General features: G+C 46.0%; 1 pseudogene; it reads right to left on the bottom strand.

Annotated features, from left to right (window-relative positions):
- Positions 1-2969: 2969 nt before the first annotated feature.
- On the bottom strand, positions 2970-5289 carry LOC107131871 (multiple coagulation factor deficiency protein 2 homolog; annotated as a pseudogene).
- Positions 5290-7468: the final 2179 nt, after the last annotated feature.

The following is a 7468-nucleotide window of genomic DNA, read 5'->3' as shown; positions in this document are numbered from 1 at the left end:
CTTTCCCATGTAAGTAAGTACTTGCAAGTGCAAACTCTGTGTATCATACATGAACCTGGCTGGTGTGTTATTTGAAGGTTGGAGTCCCTTGGACTGCAAGGAGATCAAACCAGTCAGTCTTAAGGAAATCAACCCTGAATATTCACTGGAAGGACTGATGCTGAAGCTGAAACTCCAATACTTTGGCCACCTGATGTGAAGAACTGACTCATTGGAAAAGAGTCTGATGCTGGGAGGGATTGAGGGCAGGAGGAGAAGGGGACGACAATGTGGTGAGATGGCTGGATGGCATCACTGACTCGATGGACGTGAGTCTGAGTGAACTCCGGGAGTTGGTGATGGACAGGGAGGCCTGGCATGCTGCCTTTAGTTCTCACAAATTACAACTTGTTTACATCCAAACCGATCCATCCCTATTGACAAACTGTACCACAACCTGGTAGTTCCTCTTTGGCTCCACTGGGCAGCCTGTCCCTCTTCCTCAGTGAGTGGTGGCTTCTGATAAAGCAGCTGAGACTCAGAGGCAGGAGGTGATCTGGGCCCAGGAAGTCAGGTTGCCCATTTCCCTGGCACAGCCCTAGAGGTGTCTCTAACCTCATAGGAGCATCCAGAGGGTGCAGTGAGGAAGAGAGAGGGACTTGATCCACTTCCCTAACTTTTGCTGAGTCCTGACCCTGTGCCTGGCACTGATCCAGAGCAGGACCCATAATAGTGGACAAGATAGGTCACAGCTTGGCCCTCATGGGGCTTGCTTTGCAGGGGGAGACAGACAATAAGGAAACAAGTATAATTCATGGTAAGAGAGTGAGAAACAACATGGAGAAAGACGGAGCAGAGCAGGGGAAAAGTGATATGGATGGGTGGACTGTTTTAAGCTGAGGGTCAGGTACCCTCTTTGAGGAGGGACATCTGAGCCTGGGAGCCACAGGGCCATGTGGGGAAGGAGCGTTCAAGGCAGAGGGAGCAGGACGTGCAAAGGCCCTGAGGCTGGTGTGTTCCAGGGACAAGAGAGAAGTGAGTATGCCCAGAGGAAATGAAAAAAGGGAGCGTTGCTGGAGATGCTTTTGAAGAGGAACCCAAGGGCCAGGCCTGTTGTAGACTGTTGCAATAGGTACTGGGTGATGCTGTCCCAATCTGTCTTCACGCAGGACCAAAGGGCTTATTTGCCCAGCTTTTGGATGTGCTGCCAACTGACAGACATCAGCTATCAGCCCTCTTCTTCATTACCCAATGTCATTCCCTTTTCCTGAGTAACACATGCAATGACTGACCAATATCAAGGTGTAAAGTGCCAAGACCCCAATTTTAGGTGACTCTGGAAGCCTGTGATAGCTTCAGAGTTCCCCACACCTTTGTTAAGCTGCATTGCAGCTCATCTGTCTTTCTGCTTGGCCTGACTTCGTCTCCTATCTGCGGTGAGGATCCTAAAAATCCTCCCTAATAAACCTATATAGTAACCCGTGATAATGTATTGGGAGTGGTCCATGAAAGCAGATGCTAAGGTAGGATTTAGAGCTGGCTCACCTGCTGCCCGCCTGGAAATGAGTGCCCTGTCACTGCTGGTATATAGTGCAGGTGCCCTGACGCAACAGAGAAGGGCAGTTATTAAGCTATTCACCAGTGGAGTATGGGTTTGGCTTATTTGTGGAAAGGAACGCACAAGGCATTGGAAAAACATGGGCAACTCTGTAATTGTAAGAACAGTGAAATTGGATGCTTGTTGTTAGGCTTTATTGATTCTTTTGAAAAAAGACAAGAAATAGTGAAATGGTCAGTTCAGTTCAGTCCAGTCACTCAGTCATGTCCTACTCTTTGCGACCCCATGAACTGCAGCACGCCAGGCCTCCCTGTCCATCACCAACTTCCGGAGTCCACCCAAACCCATGTCCATTGTGTCAGTGATGCCATCCAACCATCTCATCCTCTGTCATCCCCTTCTCCTCCTGCCCTCAATCTTTCCCAGCATCAGGGTCTTTTCCAATGAGTCAGCTCTCCACATCAGGTGGCCAAAGTATTGGAGTTTCAGCTTCAGCATCAGTCCTTCCAGTGAACACCCAGGACTGATCTCCTTTAGGATGGACTGGTTGGATCTCCTTGCAGTCCAAGGGACTCTCAAGAGTCTTCTCCAACACCACAGTTCAAAAGCATCCGTTTTTCGGCCCTCAGCTTTCTTTATAGTCCAAATGGTCAACCACCAATTAAAAGTTAAGCATAGGGTACCTCTCTGGTGGTCCAGTGGCTAAGACTCTATGTTCCCAATCAGGGGGCCTGTGTTCGATCCCTGGTCAGGGAACTAGATCCTACATGCTGCAACTATGACCTGGTGCAGCCAAATAAATAAGTATATAAATTTTTTTTTTTTTTTAAAGATGCTACAGGCGAAACAGGAGTTAAAAAACCAAGTTGTCCACTTCATTCCTGCCTGGAGTCTGGGGGAAAAGGTGACAAGCCCTCTCTAGGGTTAGAGACTCTTGTTCAAGGCCTGGGGTGAAGGTCAGTCATTGCTGCATAACCTTGAAGTGGGAGGAAAGACCACAGTGTGGGCTCTTACATACTGATAGCTAAAATAAAAGAATCTAAAGCTGAGCTCTGAAGAATTGATGCTTTTGAACTGTGGTGTTGGAGAAGACTCTTGAGAGTCCCTTGGACTGCAAGGAGATCCAACCAGTCCATCCTAAAGGAAATCAGTCCTGGGTGTTCATTTCGAAGGACTGATGTTGAAGCTGAAACTCCAATACTTTGGCCACCTGATGCGGAGTGCTGACTCATTTGAAAAGACCCTGATGCTGGGAAAGATTGAGGGCAGGAGAAGAAGGGGATGACAGAGGATGAGATGGTTGGATGGCATTACTGACACAATGGACATGGGTTTGGGTGGACTCCGGAAGTTGGTGATGGACAGGGAGGCCTGGTGTGCTGCAGTACATGGGGTTGCAAAGAGTTGGACACGACTGAGCAACTGAACTGAACTAACCAATGATAGAATCCTGGGCCCCCTGAAGTAGAAGCAAAGAGTTCTAATGATTGGACTACCAGGGCAGTCCCTGTCCAATCTTATTAAAATGTTTCTTGAATCAAGCCTTTGCCCAATAAGAGATTTAATAGTGCTTGGAGACTACAGTATATCCCATTTCTCCTTTTATTTTTCTTGGTTTCTCTTTCTCACCCTACTGTAACAAACTGCTGCAAGTCTTTATGAAAATATCTGAGCGGTGTTTTGGAACGGAATTATTTGGAGTTACTGAAAGCGTTCCATCACATTATAATGGGTTATATTTGCATATAATGGAGAAGGCAATGGCACCCCACTCCAGTACTCTTGCTTGGAAAATCCCATGGATGGAGGAGCCTGATAGGCTGCAGTCCGTGGGGTCACTAAGAGTCAGACACGACAGAGAGACTTCACTTTCACTTTTCACTTTGATGCATTGGAGAAGGAAATGGCAACCCATTCAAGTGTTCTTGCCTGGAGAATCCCAGGGATGGGGGAGTCTGATGGGCTGCTGTCATGGGGTCGCACAGAGTCGGACACGACTGAAGCGGCTTAGCAGCAGCAGCAGCAGCATTTGCATGTAAGAAGGAAAGTTATCACCAAAGCATGCTTACTTCATGATTTGTGAACTGGGTATAGTCGATGTATCTGTCATTGTTTTTTGTCAGTGTCTCTCAAAACACCATGTATTAAGTTGATCAGTTCATATTCTCTTATTGGTGGTACAGTGGTGGCCTCCCAAATTAGAACCTGAGGCCTGATGTGCCCTTCCCTTCCTGGGGCCCACCTATGTGTTCCGTTGAGTCAGGGGCCACTCTGTCGCGGTACCTCTCTGTACCTAGCTGCTGCTATCTCACCAGACTGGCCAGCTCCTGCTGCTCACCCCCTGCACAAGCCAGCAGGCAGGAGCTCTGCTCTGGGGGGCGCCAGCTTGGGGCCACCTCGGACGTCACAGACTGGCTGTTGGGGTCAGAGGTGGGCTGAGCCCACAGCACTCACTGACTCAGACGGTGATCATGCTTGATGGACTAGTCGAGAACCTCTACGTGGCCACCATGGTCTTGGCCGCTTGCATGCCTGGTTCCACCAAGGGCTGGCAGCTGACATTGCTGGAAGGGCCAGGGTACTTCTTTCTACCCGGCTGCTTTCTGGAGCTACCCCTTTCTGCTCCACGTGCAGTGGCAGTGAAGCAGGCACCAGCTCTAGCAGCCCTGCTCATCCATTGGCTCGCGCAACAGTGGGCCCCTCCCCCAAGCAAGCAACAGTTAGTGAACAACGTCAACTAACTTCCCAGGTGGCGCTAGTGGTAAAGATCCCGCCTAGACTACATTGAATTCCTGGGTCAGCAAGATCCCCTGGAGGAGGGGACAGCAACCCACTCCAATATTCTTGCATGGAGCATACCATGGACAGAAGAATCTGGTAAGTTAGGATCCATGGGGTTGCAAAAGAGTCAGACACAACTGAAATTGACTTAGCACAGCACAGTTACCCTTGGTGGCTTGGCTTAGCCACTGGATGGTGCCAAAGTGGGCCCCTTCCCCCACTTGTAATACAGAAGGAGCCTGAATTTGGACTGAAGGAAGATGGTTTTTTTGAGATGCTAGTCTGCCATCTTGGTCTCCTAGCTTTCCAATTAAAGTTATTAATTCTTGTCCCAACAACTGGTTTCCTGATTTATTATCCTGTTGTGCAACCAGCGGAAGGAACTTGGGCTCAATAATAGTGGTACCTGTTTGTTCCCTTCCTTTTTATGGACATGAATGATGGCTGTGGAGAGTTCTAGGCCATCAAGCAAATTTTTGCTATTACAATCATGCATCTTGAAATAATGGAGCTGTAGTTCTTATGGGGACATCTTCTGCTTCTGGTTTGTTGGTGACACCTTCCAGATGCTCCATAAAACACGCTTGATAGTGCACTCAGTTCTTAATCAGGCCCAGTCTGCCAGGATGGGAGAAGCGGGCCCTGGTTCCTTGAGCCTGGCACCTGCTACACAAAAGTCCCAGGGCAGGCTGCACAGGAAGTGAGTTCTGAGCAGCCGCAGAGGTCTCATGTCAGTGGTACCTCTTTTAGGTAAACCTCTTTCAGCACAGAGAAAACCTCTTACTGGGAATTTGAAACTCTGATCTGTTACTGAATTGGTTGGACCTGCACCAGTGTCCTAGCACCCACCAACACCCCTTGTCTTGGCCAGGGAAGTTCTTTTTTCCATAATATTTGCACAGCCAATAACGAAACCGATGCTAAGACTGGAAGGGCACAAGCTTTATTCAATGGCCAAGGATGGAGCAGGAACCTGGTTCACAAATCAACTTCTCAACCAGCTTTGGGAGGAGATACCATTTATATAGGAGAGTTGAGGTAAAATAGGGGAACTGGAAGTAGCAGGAGGAATATTCACGACTAATCTGAGAACAGAGGTGTGGTTTGGACGGGAACTGAGGCAATACTCCTTTTCAGTCCTTGTCTGGGCATTTCCAGCTGTTGGCATGGCGATTGTCCATCATCTTAGCGCTGGTGGGTGTGTTACTTAACATATGCTAATGTATTACAATGAGCGCACAATAAGGCTCAGGGTCTACTAGAAGGCAAATCTTCCGCCATCTTAGGCCTTATTAGTTCTAATCAGTTCTGGTTTATTTCTTTGCGGCTTTTCTGAAGATGGCGGGCACAGTGGAGCACTGCAGTGCCCAGGGCCACCTCAAGGGACCACGTGCTCTAGCTGGATGGCAGATGCAGATGATAGTCTTGTCTGGCGTAGGCAGCTGGTGAGTTAGCCCCAGTGCCTTATTTAGTTCCCTGGACACCAGTAAGTGAGCTGAATGTGTTTTCACAACAGTTACAGAATACAGTTCTGTATTCTTACAGAATAATCATGTGTTAGCTACCTGTGACTATTTTTTGTGGAAATTGTTGGAATGACGTTATCATATCCTGATAAGCATAAAACAAGCATATACACAAGATGCATTTACCACCTTTTATGTTAAGATTGTACTTGTATGACCAGACACACGTTTGCATGTTTTTCTCTGTGTATGCCTATGGTGATTTGGTGCCAAATTATAGTGCCTTTTGGGGCTTTCCAAGTGGCTTGGTGGCAAAGAATTCACCTGCCAAGCAAGAGGCACAGGGTTCAATTCCTGGGTCAGGGAGATCCCCTGGAGGAGGAAATGGCAACCCCCTTCAGTATCCTTGCCTGGGAAATCCCCTGGACAGAGAGAGAGCCTGGAGGGCTACAGTCCATGGAGTTGCAAAAATTGGACAGACTTACTAACTAAACAAGGAATAGTACCTTTCAATGGATTTCGTTGTCTAGGTACCAGTCAGGGCAAACCTAATCAAGTGTTTTTTCTTCTTTAAATGAAAATTAATAACATAAATTTATTTGATTACTCTCTTTAAATGAAAATTAATAACATAAATTTATTTGATTACTCGCTAATAAATACCAGGGTATAAATGTATATATTTAAGAATCATTGGTTTCACTTTCTTCATGGTCTATAATTTGGTTCTAGTATCAGGACTGCTTATCTTAAATTCATACTAGATAATGGGTTAAAACTTTAGTGGTAATGTTTTAGCTCCCAAGACCAACTCTAATAACCCATATGGTTCTTGCTCAGGCAAGGATCTGGACTTGACTCACATAGTTGCTCTGATTGTTATCTTGCATTCCAAATTGTCCCTCCTCTTTTTTGAGTTCATTTTTCAATCTAAATGAAGGAAGAGATAGTAAAAATCAGTTTATAGCGTATTATTATAACGATACTTTACAGGTGCACTTTTCCAAAAAAGTCTTAAAAAAATTGAAGTATAGTTGATGTACAATATTAGACAAATTATGAGTGTACAATATAGTGTTTTGCAGTTTTTAAAGGTTATATTCCATTTATTGGGTCTTCCCTGGTGGCTCAGATGGTAAAGTGTCTGCCTACAATGTGAGAGACCCAGGTTCAATCCCTGGGTAAGGAAGATCCTCTGGAGAAGGAAATGGCAACCCACTCCAGTAATCTTGCCTGGAAAATACCATAGATGGAGGAGCCTGGTAGGCTGCAGTCCATGGGGTTGCAAAGAGTTGAACACAACTGAGAGACTTCACTTTCAATCCATTTATAGTTATCATAAGATATTGGCTATATTTCCTGTGTTGTACTGTGTATGCTTGTAGCTTTTTAAAAAATCTACATAATAATATGTACCTCTTAATCCTGTGCTCCTATATTGCCCTTCTCTGTTTCCCTCTTCTCACTGGTCAGCAATTTCTCTATATTCAAAAAAACCTTTTCTTATTCCTTATAAGTTTGTCTGTAAAAAGAGGAATTAAGCTAAAATTAAGGTCACGTTTTAAACTGTATTAAAGTATTTAAAATCACTGTGTTCTGGTAATGGGCCTATGTGGCAATATCCTAAAATTTCACAAGATGGCGAGCATTTCCCTTTAAAGCAGAACTGAAAGGCCCTTACTGG

The sequence above is a fragment of the Bos taurus genome, chromosome 26 (genome assembly GCF_002263795.3).
Source record: "Bos taurus isolate L1 Dominette 01449 registration number 42190680 breed Hereford chromosome 26, ARS-UCD2.0, whole genome shotgun sequence".
NCBI classification, from domain to species: Eukaryota; Metazoa; Chordata; class Mammalia; order Artiodactyla; family Bovidae; genus Bos; species Bos taurus.
Note: the sequence above shows the minus strand (reverse complement) of the source record. Positions and strands in the feature narration are given on the sequence as shown.